The 14,262-nt window shown below is 45.1% G+C and overlaps 1 protein-coding gene and 1 pseudogene across 3 annotated transcripts in view; one reads left to right on the forward strand and one right to left on the reverse strand.

Annotated features, from left to right (window-relative positions):
- Window positions 1–12,796, reverse strand: part of HTR4 (5-hydroxytryptamine receptor 4) — a 165,014-nt gene extending 152,218 nt beyond the window's left edge. The window contains exon 1 of one of the 3 annotated variants that reach the window (XM_066272938.1): window positions 12,528–12,796. The gene's annotated coding sequence lies outside the window, so the exon portion shown is untranslated. Of the gene's footprint in view, window positions 1–12,050; window positions 12,172–12,294; window positions 12,423–12,527 lie in introns of those variants that run through there. The other 2 variants (XM_066272939.1, XM_066272940.1) reach the window with 2 other exon arrangements.
- On the forward strand, window positions 4,836–6,284 carry LOC136336014 (dnaJ homolog subfamily A member 1 pseudogene; annotated as a pseudogene).
- Window positions 12,797–14,262: the final 1,466 nt, after the last annotated feature.

Here is a 14,262-nt window from a genome sequence, read left to right on the forward strand (position 1 = left end):
TCTGCATCTTTACTGAACTAATGAGATGTTGACATCAAAAGGCCGCTGCCCACAGTCTCCTGATAGTTCCCAAACACACCCATCAGGAGCAAGATAAAAACAGACCCAAAGATTTTAGAGTGGCCTATTTAAGATGCAAGAAAAGAATCCTGAGGAGGAAAGGGGCGAGGAGTAATGACACACTTCTACAACTGATATTTGTTGGACACATGCTAAGTTCCAAACTTTTCACATGGTATCTCGTGTCATCTTCGCATCACACTACGAAGAAGTACTGCAGTTGTCCCCACCTCAAAATGAAGAAACCAAGGTATAGGCCATGCCTATAGTCTAAGGCTATGCCAAGAAGTGGCTTCAAAGCCCAGACTTTTAACAATGAAGTGATTTCATAAAGGATCCTGATCTCAATGGTCCCCTGTCTCAACTTTTCCAGTGCAATTTTATTAATTAGATATTTCTGTAGTTCCTCCAAACCTACAGAATGTCTACTGAAACTTGAAAGAGGATACCGGTTTTTTGCTTGTTTATTTGTTTATTTTTTTACATGATCTTAGGATCATGTGACCCTGGGTTCCTCATTTGCTTCTCTAAGCCCTAGCCCTCCAGCTGTTCAGTGTGGTTAAGATACCCAGCCCACCTGTCTTGCACATCTGCTACTGTTCGTGAAGTTCAAATAAGATGACAGATGTGAAAGTCCCGTGAACTTATAAAAAAATTATCTAAAATGGCAATTTCCCAGCCGGTCATTTTCACAAATTATTTTTAAATGATGGAGTAGAAGAAAGAGTATATTAGCTTTGAAAAATCATCTGTTAAAAGTCAGGTTTTTCCAGAGATTTGGAGTAGTCTGCAAAGTACCAAATTCTGCAGATCTTTGAAGAGCAAGGGAAATACTACTACTTAGAAAGTAGACTATTATCATGGGGCAAGGTAATGGGAATTTCAGGTGCTTGAGGCTCAGATGACCTGGTGCTGCCCGGCCACTCACAGATTGAGAGAGCCTTTCTCTCTTTCCTTCCAGGAGAGTCAATGCTGCTTGGTGGCAAAGAAAAAAAAAGTGATTTTGAGAGTCAGACTGCCGATGTCAAATCCTAGCTCCATCACTCTCTCATGAGGAGGTAACCTCGGACAAGTCAAATCAATTTGTCTTGGTCTCAGTTTCTCAATTATAAAAAATAAAAAAAATGGAATCAACAACTTCCCTGGCCACGTAGCTCAGTTGGTTAGAGCGTTGTCCTGATATGCCAAAGTTGCAGGTTCAATCCGGGTCGGGGCACATACAAGAATCAACCAATGAAAACATAAGTGGAACAACAAACTGATGTTTCTGTCTCTCTCTTTCTCCTTTCCTCTCTCTCTAAAATCAATCCATTAAAAAAAAGAATCCAAAACTTACTTTGAAATCATCCAAAAATAAATTGATAAGTGAAGAGAGAAGGAGATAGACAAAAATATGATAAATAAAAGTTAGTAAAATGTTTATTGTAGAACTTACATGGTGAGTAAGTGTGTGTTCACTATACAATTCTTTCAAATGTTTTTATGAAATTTTTTTTTTTCTGTATTTTTCTGAAGCCGGAAACGGGTAGAGACAGTCAGACAGACTCCCGCATGCGCCTGACCGGGATCCACCCGGCACGCCCACCAGGGGGCGAAGCTCTGCCCCTCTGGGGCGTCGCTCTGTTGTGACCAGAGCCACTCTAGCGCCTGAGGCAGAGGCCAAAGAGCCATCCCCAGCGCCCGGGCCATCTTTGCTCCAGTGGAGCCTTGGCTGCAGGAGGGGAAGAGAGAGACAGAGAGGAAGGAGAGGGGGAGGGGTGGAGAAGCAGATGGGCGCTTCTCCTGTGTGCCCTGGCCGGGAATCGAACCCAGGACTTCCGCACACCAGGCCGACGCTCTACCACTGAGCCAACCGGCCAGGGCCTTATGAAATATTTTTAACAATAAAATATTGGGAAAAATAAACCGGAAAAAAAGAAAAGAAAAGGTCACACAGGTTTGTTAGAAGAGCTGGATGAGATCTAGAGCTCCCAGCAATGCTCACGGTAAGTGCCTGGCACACATCTCCAATGGTTATTTACTGCAGACACACAATGGGACAAGATAATAGGTCCCTTTGGCTCTGAGAGTCTGTGAGTCAGAGTTTGCTGGGTGAGCACGAGACAGGACACACACAAGTAGAATGAGAAGCCAGGCTCCATGACACAGAAACCAGATGGACAGAGAGGAGCCAGGAGGCAGCCACAGACACATCAGACACCCAGAGACAGACAGGCTCAAACAGAAGCAGCGGGCCCCTATGCAAGGGTTGCTTACTGTGGGCGGATCTTGAAAAGAAAGGCAGGTTATCATTACTACGTGCAAATTTATGTTTTGTTTTTTTTTTATCAGTTGCACCTTAGGAGAAAAAAAGCACTAGGTTTGGAGTCAAATCTGAAATCAAATCCTGTCTCTGCCATACTAGTTGTGTGACAACAGGAGACATTCAGTCCAATGTCCATTGAGCCACCTGTGCTGAGAATATCTACAACTACAATAGTGAGCCCGTGTCAGTTACATTTCTGCCACAACCTTTTCACCATAAATGACTGGCCCAATCAGATTTTCTCTTGAGAATTTGAACTGAGAGACACACTCTTGGAAATGTGTCACATTCATGGCAGAGAAATGGGGAAAAGCTTGCCAAATCTTGGAGCTGAATTCTTCTTTGGAGATGACCTGGTTTCCGTCCTTCCAGGGGTCTAGTTCCTTGAATCCATATAAAACAAGCCCTATTATCTTCAATACACTCCAATTTTTGCTTAAACAAGTCAGTATTGACATTTATTATGGGTAATCGAAAATATATATTTACTAATACAATTAGCTTTTTAACTAATACAAGAATTTTCTTAAAGATCTCAGGCCTTGGTTTCCTCACCTATAAAGGAGAAAAACACCTCTTCTCTCAGGAATTGATATAAAAATCAAAGAAGACCAGGTGTATACATTCCACAGCATGTAGCAAATATTCAACAAACATTTAAACCTCTGTGTGGCCATGCAGAAAGAAACAGATGCTGATATTCAAGAAGAAGGAAGGGAGACTTTCCTAAAATCTCTTATGCAAGCAGCATCTGACCTCAGCATGCCCCATACCTCTCACTAAGTGGTCTTAGGCCCAGCACTAGCAACAGCTGGCCTTGATTCATAGTTTGGCCTCTCCTGGGCACTTCCAAGCCCAGCACAAGTAGCAGCCATTTGTAATTCATGCTGGGTGGCCCTGGGCGAACACAGGTGGCAGCTGACATTGGCCTGCACTTCCCAGAAGGTCCCAGGGTGGGCACACCTGGTGGACAGCTTCAGACCATGTCTAAGCACCACCCAACCATCTCCACACGTGACACACTCAAGGGGAGGGCTCAATGATTGAATGTGAAAATAAATAAGTAAATAAACAAACAAAAAAACAAGCAGAACAGAAACAGACCCATGGATGCAGAAGACATCTTAACAGTTGTCTGATGAGGAGGGATTGAAGGAAAATGGGTGAAAAAGGTAAAGAGATTAAGTTCATGTTGGCTAAAATATCAACCAGGCTAAAATAATCAATACCCCAAAGGGGCATTTTTTGGGATGACAGATTCTGATTCCCTTCAAAACAAAAAATTATTGTATGATTCCATTTATATGAGGAATCTAAAATACAGTAGTCAAATTTATAGAAATAGACAATAAAATGACAGTGATCAGGGGCTTTGGAGAATGAGAAATTAATAGGAGTCATTTCATGAATATAGAGTTTCAGTTAAGCAAGATGCAAAAGTTCCGGATATTGGCTGTACCACAATGTAAATGTGTTTAACACAACTAAACAGCATACTTAAAAACGGTTAAGATGGTAAATTTTGTTATGTGTATTTTGCCACAATGAAAAATTTTTAAAAGAGTATTTTCAGACTGAGTGAAAACATAAAAACCCAGCAATAACGTGATAATAATGAGATGCCATTGCAAGCCTATTAAAATGGTACAAACCCAGAACACTGATAAAAATCAAATGCTATAGATGTGGAATGATAAAAAAAAAAAAACTCTCATTCATTGCTGGTGGGAATGCAAAGTTTTGCAAGCACTTTGAAAGGGAATGCAGCACTTTCTTATAAAACTAAACACACTCTTGCCACAGGATACAACAATGGTGCTCCTTGGTATTCACTCAAACAAATGGAAAATAACGTCCACACAAAAATCTCTATCTACATGGGTGTTTATAGCTGCTGTTGAGTCAACTCAAAAGCAGTTTGGGGACTTTGGCTAGAAATACATGACAGATTTATGCAAGGGTCTTAGGGTTTGCAATCCAGAAACACAACTAGGCAAAAACTCAGAGTGTTCTAAAGAAGAAAGAAAAGTTAAGAGCGCTTAGAGTAAAAAGTACAATCTTGAGAATAATGAGTTCTGCATTCTTAGCCCTAGGATGGATCCAGGACCGGTATCAATTGTCAGGCAGTTTTGGTGATGTAGGTCAGGTGATCTGGAGAGTGGGCATCGCTTGCCAAAACTTTGAAGCAACCAAGATGTCCTTCAGTGGGTGAGTGGGTAAACTGTAGAACATTCAGACAATAGAATATTATTCCACATTAAAATAAATGAGCTAGTAATCCATGAAGAGACATGGAGGACACTTAGATGCATATTACTCATTGAAAAAAGCTGGTCTGAAAGGGCTATTAACTACAGGATACCAACTATACAACTCCTGGAAAAGGCAAAACCGTGGAGACAGTAAAAAGATCAATGATTTCCACGGGTTAGAAAAGAAGGACTGGGGAACTTTCCAGAACGCTCAGAGAGAGGCGGGGGAGCGGCAGCTTTCCGAGCTGCGCGCAGTAACGCGCTCTTTCCCGCTTCTCAAACCGGCCTCGGCCTGCTCGCCGCCTGTCAAAAATGGTCCAAGAAACCACTTACTATGATATTTTGGGGGTCAAACCCAATGCCACCCAGGAAGAATTGAAAAAAGCTTACAGGAAGCTGGCCTTGAAGTACCACCCTGATAAGAATCCAAATGGAGAGAAGTTTAAGCAGATTTCTCAAGCTTATGAAGTGCTCTCTGATGCAAAGAAAAGGGAATTATATGACAAAGGAGGAGAACAAGCAATTAAAGAAGGTGGAGCAGGTGGCAGTTTTGGCTCCCCCATGGACATCTTTGATATGTTTTTCGGAGGAGGAGGAAGGATGCAGAGAGAAAGGAGAGGTAAAAATGTTGTGCATCAGCTCTCGGTAACCTTAGAAGATTTATATAATGGTGCAACAAGAAAACTAGCTCTACAAAAGAATGTGATTTGTGACAAATGTGAAGGCTGAGGTGGTAAGAAAGGAGCAGTAGAGTGCTGTCCCAATTGCCGAGGTCCTGGGATGCAAATAAGAATTCATCAGATAGGCCCTGGAATGGTTCAGCAAATTCAGTCTGTGTGCATGGAGTGCCAGGGCCATGGGGAACAGATCAGTCCTCAAGATAGATGTAAAAGCTGCAATGGAAGAAAGATAGTTCAAGAGAAGAAGATTCTAGAAGTTCATATTGACAAAGACATGAAAGATGGCCAGAAGATAACATTCCATGGTGAAGGAGACCAAGAACCAGGACTGGAGCCAGGAGATATTATCATTGTTTTAGATCAAAAGGACCATGCTGTTTTCACTCGACGAGGGGAAGACCTTTTCATGTGTATGGACATACAGCTGGTTGAAGCACTGCGTGGCTTCCAAAAGCCAATATCAACTCTTGACAACTGAACCATAGTCATCACCTCTCATCCAGGTCAGATTGTCAAGCATGGAGATATCAAGTGTGTGCTAAATGAAGGCATGCCAATTTATCGTAGATCATATGAAAAGGGTCGCTTAATCATCGAATTTAAGGTAAACTTTCCTGAGAATGGCTTTCTCTCTCCTGATAAACTTTCTTTGCTAGAAAAACTCCTACCTGAAAGGAAGGAAGTAGAAGAGACTGATGAAATGGACCAGGTAGAACTGGTGGACTTTGATCCAAATCAAGAAAGACGGCGCCATTACAATGGAGAAGCATATGAGGATGATGAGCATCATCCTAGGGGTGGTGTTCAGTGTCAGACCTCTTAATGGGGCCAGTGAGTAACACTGACTGCTGGCCTTTTATATACTGTAGTGAATGAGTGAAGGACTATAATCATAATATGCTCACTACTTGTTATTGTTTTTGTTTTAATATTCAACTATAGTAGTGTTTTAAAAGTTAAATGAAGAATAAACTCAAATATAAAAGCTCTGAAAAAAAAAAGAAAAAAAGGACTGATAAATAGATGGAGGACTATTTCAGAGGATTTTTAGGGCAGTGAAACTATTCTGTATGATACGTAATGATGGTACATGTCACTATCCATTTGTCAAAACACATAGGCTAACGGACAAGATTCACAAGAGTGAATCCTATGGACTTTGGGTGATGTTAATATGTCAATGTAGGTTTTTCACTTGTAATAACTGCACCACTCGCCACAGGTTGTTGGTAGTAAGGGGGGCTTTGCATGGTTGGGACAGGAAGTATACAGGCACTCTGGACTCTGATAAATTTTGCTGTGAACCTAAATTTTCTTGATATAAAAAATAAAGTCTATTAAAATGTTTAAAAGAAGAAGAAGGAGGAAGAATAGAAAGGGGAGACGGGTGGACAGAGTTTTAAACTTGGTTTTAAAAGAAACTTTTTCTGATTGAGATTTTAAAAATGTAATCAATTACACATAAATGCCTGACTTGAGTTTCCTCACGGTGCTAATATTGTTTTGAAAGGGAAAGAAATACAAAGCAGCTACATAGTAAACAAAAGCTGTGTGGACAGATAACATCGTTCTTTTTTTTTTCTTCTTCTTTGCATTTTTCTGAAGTTGGAAACGGGGAGGCAGTCAGACAGACTCCCGCATGCGCCCGACCGGGATCCACCCAGCATGCCCACCAGGGGGCGATGCTCTGCCCATCTGGGGCATTGCTCTGTTGTAACCAGAGCCATTCTATCGCCTGAGGCGAGGTCATGGAGCCATCCTCAGCACCTGGGCCATCTTTGCTCCAATGGAGCCTCGGCTGTGGGACGGGAAGAGAGACAGAGAGGAAGGAGAGGGGGAGGGGAGGAGAAGCAGATGGGCACTTCTCCTGTGTGCCCTGGCCGGGAATCGAACACGGGACTCCCACACACCAGGCCGACACTCTACCACTGAGCCAACCAGCCAGGGCAACACCATTCTTAAAGTAGGGGGCTAGTCAGAATTTATCTGGCAGTGGACAAGATATTAAAGGACTTTTTATTCGGATTATTCTGTGAGTAATGGGTGATTTTTATCCCTCAAATTGAGTTGGCAGTGGTAGTGGGTCGAGGTAGAGTGCACAAAAAGATCTAAGATCAGAACTCATCCCAAGTAGAAAAAGCAAAGGTTTTTATGAAATTCAAAATGAGAGGCAAAGCTTAAATGCTTCCTTAGAGATGTCAACTAATCCTGAGCATCTATTGTTCTTTAAATCTTGCTCTATCCATTGCTTCTCATAAATCCAAATGCTCAATTATCTTAAAACATAAGATCTCTTTTTCTTTAAAAATAATCTCAGGTGGGTGGGTTGTGAGCTTTACTTATTTAAGTCTTAACCACATGGTTCATGAAGTTTGTTCTTGGACCAGCAGCATCAGCATCACCTGTGGACCTGTTAGAAATAGGCCCTGGTCTGATAGCTCAGTTGATTAGAGCATCATCCCGAAGCACACAGGTTGCCGGTTCGACCCTCAGTCAGTGCACACACAAAAATAGATTAGTGTTCCTGTCTCTCACTCGCTCTCTCCCTTCCTCTCGCTCTAAAATCAATAAATTAAGAATGCAAATCCTCAGACCCTAACCTACAATAGAAGCGCTGAAGCAGAAACTTGGGAGGTGCCGACCAGGAGTGTCCGTGTTAACAGAGCCTATCAATCATTCTGATGCTCACCAAAGTTTGAGAAGCACTGTCAACCAAACTGAAGCTTGCAAAACCAAGGCTCAACTAACTACACCCTCTGGCAGACACCAGACCTGTGGGTTTGTTGATACCGGGTCTTACGGGCAATCGTCAACCTTCTTAGGGCTTGCTTTGGATTTTTTCAAGCTTAATAACCATTGGTATGGTAGCCATTCTTACCCTATCAATAAGCCTACTTGACAACCATTTACATGGCACTTATATTAATATCTCCCTCTAGCCAAAGGTATACTACTTCCTCCGGCCTCTGTAGTATAAAAACAGTACGCATAATACAATGACAGGGCAGGCCAAGAAGAATATGGAGGGAGGGAGCTGATGACAATATGGCAACTGTAAGTTCAGTTACAGAAGAATATCTAAAGTTTAGAGCAGGGGTCCCCAAACTTTTTACACAGGGGGCCAGTTCACTGTCCCTCAGACCGTTGGAGGGCCGGACTATAAAAAAAACTATGAACAAATCCCTATGTACACTGCACATATCTTATTTTAAAGTAAAAAAAAAAAAAAAGAACAAATACAATATTTAAAATAAAGAACAAGTAAATTTAAATCAACAAACTGATCAGTATTTCAATGGGAACTATGGACCTGCTTTTGGCTAATGAGATGGTCAATGTGCTCCTCTCACTGACCACCAATGAAAGAGGTGCCCTTCCGGAAGTGCGGCGGGGGCCGGATAAATGGCCTCAGGGGGCCGCATGTGGCCAGCGGGCCGGGCCGTAGTTTGGGGACCCCTGGTTTAGTGGATGGTGAGGACTTAACAGAAAAAGAACCATCTCATTCACTGTTCGCTCCTTTTCACGATCCCTCCCTTCCCCTGGGCCCCTTTCCTCTAATCTCCCCTCAACTGTCACCATGGCTCTCATCCCACACATGCCTTGGAGCTACTTTTAAATAATAAAATTTATAAAGCAGAGTTACAGCAAGTTAAAGCATATAATAGTAATTACTTACCAAGTACTTTATGTCGGATTTTCGCTAGGTTTGGCAGAGTAAATCTTTATAAAACAACTTACTATAGTTAAATCTATCTTTTTATTTATACTTTTGTTGCTCCGCTACCGCCCACCATGAAAGCTGGAACGCCTCCTAGTGGGTGGTAGGGACCAGGTTGACTACCACTACTTCAACTGAACACAACTGCCAACCTCACAGTCTCTAGCTTTTCTAGACTCAGGTGTGGTTCTAGCCTAGATGATGTTTGAGATTATTTCCACCCTGAAATCAGGATCCCATTCATGGAAGACAGTTCAATGTGGGGGTTCAGAATATGGACTCTGGAGTCAGACGACACATCAACCAACCACAGCTCTGCCACATCCCAGCTAAGAGAACAAGAGCACGTGATTCCACCTCTGTAAGTCTGAGTTACCCCATCTCTAAAATGGGGGGAATCAAAGCATCTCTCGCAGGATTCTTCTTGAAGATTAAATGAGATCATCCATGGAAAGCGTTGAGAACCATGCCTGGCACCTACGAAGGGCTGGATTAATGTGAACTTTTAGGAGTATTATCATATCGTCTATGAAATGCTTCTCAGCCTTCAGCAGCATCTTGGAAGTTTCTAGGATAGCAACAAGGTAGTGAGAAACCAGGAGGCATGACGGTAGATGGGGGCGGGTGGCCAACATCTTAGCTGTGTTAAGATGGCTTAACTGTGGCTGGAAGGCAGGGGAAAAACAGCTAGCAACACAACACTTCTTCTGTTCATTAAAATACTTTGTTGTAAGGTATTGCTATACAAGGCCACAAGACTTGTGCTTGAATTACAACAGTGGTTTTTAACAGGAGTTGAGGCGGGGGTAATTTGTCCCCCAAGGGGGCATTTGGTGATGTCTGGAGACATCTGTGGTTGTCACAACTGGTGCTTGCTGATAGACTCCAATGGATGCCAGAGATGCAACAGGACAGTCTTGCACAACAAAAAATTTTATCTAGCCCCACACCTCAAGAATACAGAGGTTTGAAAAACCCTGAATTGTAACATTAGGTGACATTATCATAATAAGATTTGACACATTTTATCAATTTTCAAAAAGGCATGGAAGACTCTGATGCGAGGGGAGGAGAGGTGACTTCAAAGATTCCCTCCACTCAAAGGCTTGATATATGCAGTCGGCTCTCAACCACAAACTGAAGTCAATGGGGCAATTTGACCCTTTCGCCTATTTCCTTTCCCTAAAGACACTGAATTATTGAAAAAAAATGGTTACATATTAGAAGGTAACCCAAAGGCTTTAGGAGAAATGTTTCTTGCTAAAACAAAGAACATCGATAATAATTGCAGAATTCTAAAGTTACAAGAAGCCTTAGAAATGATCCAGCAACTTGGTTTTAATTTAAATCTTCCATCATATTTTACAAGTGAAGAAAATGAAATTTCAAAAGGCCAAGAGACTTGATCAAGGTCACATAATCTACGACCATCAGAAAGTCCATGTTCTTCCCAAATATTTATTTAACTTCTTTGCCAGACACATAATATCAAGAATCTCCTCTTTGTGTATTTGCATTGCTTTTTTTTTTTTTTTTTCAGTGATCACAGTCTATATTTGTTCCGATTTCCGGAAATCCCTCCATATGGGTTTCACCTGATAAGCCAGTGGCAGCAGGAATTCTAAAAGAGAGGGGAGGGGGATACGGGGGGGGGGGGGGGTAGAATAAAACCTACCAATTAAACTGTGATCACTACCAATGAAGAAGAGAAATAAAAATGTGACCACTTCCCAGTGGATGGATGGGAAGTACAGAGGATGCTGGTGGTTCAATAACAGATGGGAAGATCAGAAGGTGGCTTGGAGCAGGTCACTTACGTTAGGTTTCGGGAAAGAAGATAAGGGGAACTCAAGTGGAAGAAAAAACAATTTGTTGGCTATGAGGCAGTTGAGGCCCCTAGAGGGACCAGTTTCAGGAGTAAAATCCAGATAGCTCAGAGATACCAAAAGCACCACTATCCTCTGGGCCCTGGGCTCCCTGGAAGCTCCTGCTAGCTCTGACGCGTTCCAGTTAAATGATGACCTGCTCAGCTGTAAAATAATAATTGTAATAAAGATGTTTCCCGTGGGGGGAAATGATGCAAACACAAGAGAGAATTAATTTAGGGTGAGGGTGCATGGGAAAAATTAAAGATAAGATTAAAAGATGGCTTGAGGATGCTGCAAACTCTGCTTTTTACTAATTTTTCCCCCAGGCCTCCTCCCTTCCTAGGGGCAGCTGCTCCTGGGAACTCCACGCATCTCGTGACCCGTCCTGACTTTTTCCTGGATTCTAGGACACCACATCCATCACCGGTGTCCTTTTCCTTCAACACTTGCGCTCGCCAGCAGCACGCAGCAACTTCTGCCTCATCGCTGATGCTCAAGTTCCACACGGGGGACCAGGCAAACATCCACCCAGAGTCACCCACAGCTGTAAGGGGAGTCATCGCAGCGCTATCAAGACAGGGAGGGCAACCCTGCCTCGGTGCCCTTTGGTTCATGCCAAATCTGTACCCTAAGAAACATTTTTTTGGGGGGGGTCATTTTAATGGACTACACGGAAAACCAAAGCCAACGTTTTTTTCTTAACATTGAACTCCAGAGGAAGACGAGCCGGCGCCCGTGACTCCAAAGGCAGCCAGGAGCACAGTGCCACACTGGGCAGCAAGCTGAGGGGAAATGCGTCTTACACTGGGACTGGGGTTCTGTGAAAGACACCGCAGGACGCTGCTCGTAAGGCAGGGATCCAGGGATCGGAGCGGCTTCATGCAGCACGGCGTGCCCACACACTCAGTCACTTACACACACGGGCGGTCAGCAGCCACGACATGCATAGCGTGTCATACACACACGCCGTCAGAGCAGGGTCTCATCACACACCCAGGACCACCTATACAGTCCACATGGATACGGTTACACACACGGTGTGGATGCACACCCTGTGTCCTCTCTCTCTCTCTCTCTCTCTCTCTCTCCCTCTCTCTCTCATTCACACACACACAACCTCCCATAGTCATAGTCAGTGAGCACACAAGCAGTTTCACAAGTACTTACGCACACAGTCCAGGGCGCGAGCCCCAAGCCCTGCAGGGGTCCCACGCGGGAGACGGGTCCCACACGAGCAGCCAGCCCACCCGCACCCTGAGCCGCCGCGCAGCCCATCCCTGCGGCAGAGCCCGGGCGCTGGAGTCCAGACCCCCCGAGCCCGTCGCCGGGTCGTGCCGCCCCGCCCCCCGCCGCATCCCGCCGGCACGCTGGCCCGCGGGGCTCCTGACCCCCGGGCGCCGGCCGCACCTACCCGCTGCCGGAGGCGACGGAGCGAGGCGCCCTGGCAGACTGGAGCGGCCACCCCAGCCGCGGAGCCGAGCTTCTGCCGCCGCCGCCGCCGCTGCCGCCGCGCTCCGTGCCGCTGCCTGCGCCCTCCCCGCCGCCCCCTCGGGTGCCGGCTCCAGCCCCCGCGCAGAGAGGCCGCCGGGCTCCAGGCGCGGCCCCGGGCTGCGGGCGGGCAGCGTGACCCCCGCCTCGGCTCACCTGGGCGCGCCGCGCATCGTCCTGCTCCCTGACCGGCCGAGCCGGGCCCGCGGGCTCGGCAGCCCCCAGCCCGTGCGGTCTCCGTCGTCGCCCCCACAGGGCGCGGGGGACCGCGGGGGCGTGGCCCCGGCCACCCGGCGCAGAGGGGACTGGGCGCAGAGAAACCTCACTCCCGGGGCTAGCCAGCCTGCCCCTTCCCGGAGCTAGCGCTGCCCTGGGCTCACTGCCGGCTCCTTGGTGACCTTGGACAAGTTGGTTAACCTCTCTGAGTGCCCATTTCCTCTATTATAAGATAAATAGGAAAGCTGAAAGCACTTGCGGTGCTTGTGCCAGGGGAAGCCCTAGTCCTGTACAGCTTACTTCCTTATGCCTCTGAGTGCCAGGGCAGGGTCAGTTTGGGAGCAGGGTTCAGAGTAAGTGAACTTCGTTGTCCCTTAGATACAAAGCTCCCAAGTGCTCCAGAGGCCATGTTTCATTACCCTGAAGTCTTCAAAGCGATCCTGCCAGTATTTGTTAGTTTACTATTTGCTTCTCCCATCTAGAGTTAGCATTTCCCCCAGCTCTGTCCACTTGTGACGGGCAGCATGTGATTAGACCAGAGCCAAGCCTCAGTGTTCCCATCTGTAAAATGAGAATTTTAAACTGGCGCTTGTGTTGAGACTTCCAAAGCTACTGCTCTGGTGCTTGTGAGAAACTGTGACAGAATGCAAAACATTCTGTAATAAAGGCCTCAGATTGCAGGGACAAAACAGGTCAAGAGTTAAGGCATGTTGACCTTGAAGGGAAAGAAAATTTTCCCTTGGGGAGACAGGTGAGAGGGCCAAGTGGACTATTAGGCAGATAATTCAGCCCCTCAAGACCACCGAGTCTGCGTGGAAACATGACAAAACACAGACACTGGGACGGCAGCTGACCTCCAAAAGCATCTAAATCTTCCAAGACAATCTTAAAAATTATTGACTTCCAGTTGTGAGTACAACCCAAGTGAACTGGAAATGTAGATTGTCCATGCCAGAAACTCCGAGCGGCCCCTTCCCAGCCTCGCTCTCTGTTGACATCCCTGCCTCTCATTTCCCATTTCTTTTGTGTGTCCTCCTCATAGTCTATATGTCTTCCACATCTTACTCCTAAGTTTCTTTCTCTTCCCATTACAGTCTGTCCCCATCTTGTCATCTCTTCTTTGCCATCTTTGCCTTTTGTCTCTCTGTTTCAATGCCACTTGCTCTCAGCCATTCCGATTCCCAACAGTTACTTCTCTCCCTGGACTGTATATGTCCTAAATATTTATTACTCTTATATCCCCCATTCAGAATTTTTTTAATTGTTTTTATTTATTTATTCATTTTGGGGGGGGGAGAGAGAGAGAGAGAGAGAGAGAGAGAGAGAGAGAGAAGGAGGGGAGGAGCAGGAAACTTCAACTCCCATATGTGCCTTGACTGGGCAAGCCTAGGGTTTTGAACCGGCGACCTCAGTATTCCAGGTCGACGCTTTTATCCACTGCGCCACCACAGGTCAGGCCCCCATTCAGAATTTAAAAGGGGAAACATTTGGTTATTTATCTACTAGGGTATTAAAGCCTAAGCTTGAATGGATCACTATGACACTTCCCTACACCAAATACATCTGACAACATGATACTATTATCCTCATAATCATCTTTGACAACTCTACCTCTGTTTCCCGTCTCCTCACTCTTTACTGAACTGCTTTCCGGTTCCCAGGGAGTCTGTCCCAG

The sequence above is a fragment of the Saccopteryx bilineata genome, chromosome 4 (assembly GCF_036850765.1).
Source record: "Saccopteryx bilineata isolate mSacBil1 chromosome 4, mSacBil1_pri_phased_curated, whole genome shotgun sequence".
In the NCBI taxonomy this organism is placed as follows: domain Eukaryota; kingdom Metazoa; phylum Chordata; class Mammalia; order Chiroptera; family Emballonuridae; genus Saccopteryx; species Saccopteryx bilineata.